Below are 4882 nucleotides of genomic sequence, written 5' to 3' on the forward strand. Positions count from 1 at the left end.
TATATATATATATATATATATATATATATATATATGTGTGTGTGTGCGTTTGTGTGTGTGTGTTGTGTATGTATATATATTTTTTTACGTACGTATATGCGCATAGATATTATATATTTTATATATATATATGCTTGCGATCTTGTTTCAAGTCACACAGACACACAGACAGACAGAGAAGCAGACAGACATACACAGACACAGACGCACACAATGCGATGTTTGCCTGTTCGTGACTGGAAATTCAAAGAATAGGTTTCGTTCATGCAAAGTGTCAGTGTTGATATCCACGCAGATATATTAGAGTAATAAATATTGAGTGTTGTATTGAGAAAAGTACATAGTATTTATGCGCATAATAATAATGATAAATAATTTAATGAATAAAGCTGTTTGATTGTAAGGATTAAAAACGATTTAAATCATTTGATAGATTTGGAACCTATTGCAAGTGAGTGATTAGTGCTGATTGATTAATGGTACGGTGGAACAGAGCATTGTGAGGAAACGCTAAATATTGGGACATGAACGACTGAGGAGAATTTGTATGAAGTCAACCAGTTAGAGAATCAGAGAATCGGTAGCAGGCAGGAGTCCAGTGAAAGTAAATCTGGATAAGTGAATATAATAATAGGGGAAGAATATAATAATAGAGAGCAATTACAGAATTAACAGGAACCATAAAAAATTAGATCCTACTTACAATTTCTTTCATTGATTATTGCTTGGAAATGTTTAATGATATATTATTTTCAAATTCAGAGAATTATTATCACGGTATAAAAGTCAGAGATCTAACAATTTGCTTGTGGATCAGAGAATGGAGCCTATAATTTGATCACAATTCATCGAGCGGGTCTTGTCTGGATACGGCAAGTTTATATGTGTATAATTATAAAAGCAGTTGAAAAGTTACAGAAGATGTAAAATATTCTACCCATGAACATCTCTTATTTCGTATCCAAACAACGTCTTCCTACCGTGATTGTGCATTTTTAAATTGCTACGCTGTAATTTGACGGATGGTTAACTGCTATCTCATGTAGAGGAAGAGACCACACATGCTAACTTGCATTACTAGGAAAGATTATTTCGTTTGCGTATATTTTTGGTGTAGCACGTGAACACTCTTTGTTTGAAACATATTTCAACGGATATAAATTGATAGAAATGATCACACTGAAACTAATTCAGTGAATTCTCTTTATGGAGTAATGAAATAAAATAAGGACTTAACCAAATAATTACCACTTGGGAATGTAGTGTAACAGCAAAGTTATGGAAAGGAATAGATATTAAACAAAGGTAGAAAGTCACATCCAAGGATTGCATTTGCAAAAGTCAGTTTTCGAAGAGGTATAATTCATTTCACTCCAAATATAAGGATTATAAATATATTTCTACAATAAAATGACGCCAAGCCATGACAACACAGACAACATGAATTATTCAAAAACTTATGGTGCATGGATATCCTTGGGTAATTAATCATTTTCTGTCATAACCACAAGTTAATTAATGTCTTTTGAATGAGATTTGGTTGGGAAAGGTTGTGTCTAAGTATTTACCACAACTAAAAAGTTAATGAATCGGTAACAGGGTGTATTGCATCATGGTCGGAGTCTAATGAAAGTAAATTAGGGTAAGTGAATATGATAATACAGATACAGGAACTAGAGAGCAATTACAGAATTAACAGGAACGAAGAGAAATTAGGTTCCATTTACAATTTTTATGACTGATAATTATCAGTCAAAGTAATTGATTGGAATCAGTTTCAAATATTTGGCAAAAGGCCAGCAATATTGGTGTGTGGATTCCATTACTCAACTGGTACGTATTTGATTGACCCCAAAAGATGAAACTTTACCTCAGAAGGTAAAGGCAAAATATTACTATGTATTTTTTTATCCAGAGCGGGAAAGATTTTACCAGCTCGCCGTCTTAAAGATATATAAATATATTACTTAATTATGGATATTTTTCTGCAATAACATGACGCCATTTTAAACATTCAAATAACTGCGGGAGACTTCTGGAACGTACGCTCTATATTTCAACAGGTAGATGAGTGAGAGAGGCGGGGAGGGGGGAATAATACTCTTAAGAATAAGTTCCTTGGAGGCATAGTTAACAGACAATTTTCGTTAGCGAACATTTGAACGTAAACATTATAGTGTATTATAGTAGTACTGCTTTTCCATGGTGCCATTTTGTCTAATTGTATAATGAAATAAATGGTTAATGCTAATGGGATCACTGTTGCTATTTTCCCGTTTTTAAATCGCCACCAGAATAGGTTTTACTTTCACGTCTTAAATCAGTCATAGTCAATTATATATAGTCCGTTTTCAACATTTATAGGTCAACTTTTAAACATTTATAGAGCATATTTTAAGCATTTATAGAACAACATGCATTATTCACAAACTTTTCGTACCTGAAGCTCCTTGGGTACTTAATTGTTTTCTGCTTTAACCTCGAGTTAATCAATGTCTTACGAAAGGGATTTTGATGGGAGAAATTGTGTGAATAATTACCACACCTAGACAATTATTGAATCGGTAAGAGGCAACACTCAAACATGGTTGGAGTCTAGTGAAAGTAAATCAGAGTAAGGGAATATAATAATACGAATATAAACAATCCAAAGCTTATATGAAAAGTCTAAATATAACTGGTGACATCTATGTAAGGTATTACTCCAATACAGCCTGAACCAGCTTAAATTTCAAAAAAGAAATACAGTAATGCCTCACCTTATGAGGACACGCTTTACGAGATCCCAGATTTACGAGTTTTATTTTTCAAGCACAAGGTCCAAATGTTGAACGAAGTGCAAAACTTTCTACTAACATTACAAATGCTTTTGCGTGTCAATGAGAAATGTATAGAGATCGAAAGAAAGCCTCCTCTAAGCTAGCAACTCTAGACTTGGTTTTTAAAAAGAAATCTACAATTCCGCCTACGTGTGCTTGTGAATCGGTGATCGCGTCTCCAAGTGATAGTGTGCCCGACTGTAATGCGAGTGAAAGTGATTCAGAAAGCGATTATGATAATAATATTTTTTTCTAATATAAATAATCTTGATATTCCATATACTTTATATAAAATATTCTTCACTTACTACTGTTGTTTTATTGTCATTTATTTACGAATATTATAAATTTTACAGGTAAAATATTTTTGGGGAACGAATTACGATTTATAACATTGCTACCATGGGAAACAATTGCTCTGTTTTACGAGTTTTTCGCTTTATGAGCAGTCTCCGTGTACAAATTACCTTATACATCAAGGCATTATATAAAATTCTCTCTCTTATTTTGCCTCATGTTGACTATCTTTTGCAACTATTTTATCTCTCACTTAAACCATAATTCATCTTTGATAACATTATCTAAAGTGCCTATTAGTAGGGGGTTATCATAAATAGCAGATGTGGCTACTATTTTTAGCGTAGGAAATTATTATAAAGAGCTTTGTCATTTCGCATAGTATAATGGAAAATATCTACAAGGTAGATGAAACTTTACCAAGCTATTTCATTTTTTTATATCTGGAAACACAAGGATAATGAGCCACAAGCTCGAGAATGTTTTCACTGAAATCATGAAATACGAAACCGCTTTATCAGCAGTGGCGATGCGTGCTGCAACATTTCCGCTACACACTGTATCTAAAGACGGGCAGTAAATAAGACGAAATATTAGCTTACCTACAGATAAAAATTAGTACAGATTATTTTGGAATAGAGTTTTTAGAAGATTAGCCGATATATTTAGATAAGGATTAGAGTTTCAAGGGCATTAGCAACCGATAACAGAATGAAGCGTGCTGAAGAGTGTATTTTAAATTTATAAGTGTTTTCTAATATTACTATCTATGTACTCTAATTATCGTAAATAAGAATGCGTTCAAATTTTGGAACCTGCCCAGCAATTTTATGGATTGTGATGGTCGATTGCTTGCACCCCACTAGTCAACTGGCACTTAATTTATCCATACCAAAATTAGGAAGGGTCGAAGTCCACTTCAGTAGTATTTGAAGTTAGAAAGTAAAAAACGGAAGAAATGCAGATAACCATTCGGTCAAATGTGCTTACGATTTTGCCAACATAAAACCCCGTAAAACATCATTTACTCTCAGGGCAACCCACTGAATATACAGAGATGTTTTCAGGGGTGTGAAGTAACATTTGTGATACATGGAACTTCTGCATGTATATAAAACCATTGGCAAACACATTTTCAACCTCAATACTAAAGATTTTAGAAAAAAAATTAGAATGAAAGTATATGCTCTTCTCATATTACCTTTAAACTTGATATCTTCCTCTTTTTTTTTTCAGATAACTAAAGTAATATTTAGAATCATAAATCTCCTAAACCTATCCTAATCAATCTGAGAGATACAGTTCTATATTAAAGAGATGGGGAATTATGTTCATTATTGTTGTTAACATATGCCATATGGCATAGTTGTTAAAAGCACGGGCTACTAACCCCAAGATTCCGAGTTCGATTCCAGGCATGAATAATAATAATAATAATAATAACAATAATAATAATAATAATAATAATAATAATAATAATAATAATAATAATAATAATAATAGACTATAAAAAGGCCTTTGATAGCCTACCACATAGCTGGATTAGGAAATGTCTGGAAATGTATAAAATAGCTCCTACTCTGCGAAGCTTTTTATCTGTAAGTATGAGATCATGGAGAACCACACTGATGTTGAACAATGACAATGAATCTCTAAATGCTGGAGATGTAAGAATTTCATGTGGCATTTTCCAGGGTGACTCAAAATTGCTCAATGATGCACAGTATGGTTATAAAATATTTAATAAAAATATAAATCATCTCATT

General features: G+C 32.6%; 1 protein-coding gene and 1 long non-coding RNA gene across 8 annotated transcripts in view; one reads left to right on the forward strand and one right to left on the reverse strand.

Moving 5' to 3' along the window:
• The window catches only part of LOC106870672 (beta-1,3-galactosyltransferase 5), a 265603-nt gene that overhangs the window by 184084 nt on the left and 76637 nt on the right, over positions 1-4882 (reverse strand). The window lies entirely within an intron of this gene.
• The window catches only part of LOC128251597 (uncharacterized), a 185744-nt gene that overhangs the window by 68842 nt on the left and 112020 nt on the right, over positions 1-4882 (forward strand). The gene's annotated exons all lie outside the window — the stretch shown is intronic.

This window comes from Octopus bimaculoides, chromosome 1, assembly GCF_001194135.2.
Source record: "Octopus bimaculoides isolate UCB-OBI-ISO-001 chromosome 1, ASM119413v2, whole genome shotgun sequence".
Taxonomy (NCBI): Eukaryota; Metazoa; Mollusca; class Cephalopoda; order Octopoda; family Octopodidae; genus Octopus; species Octopus bimaculoides.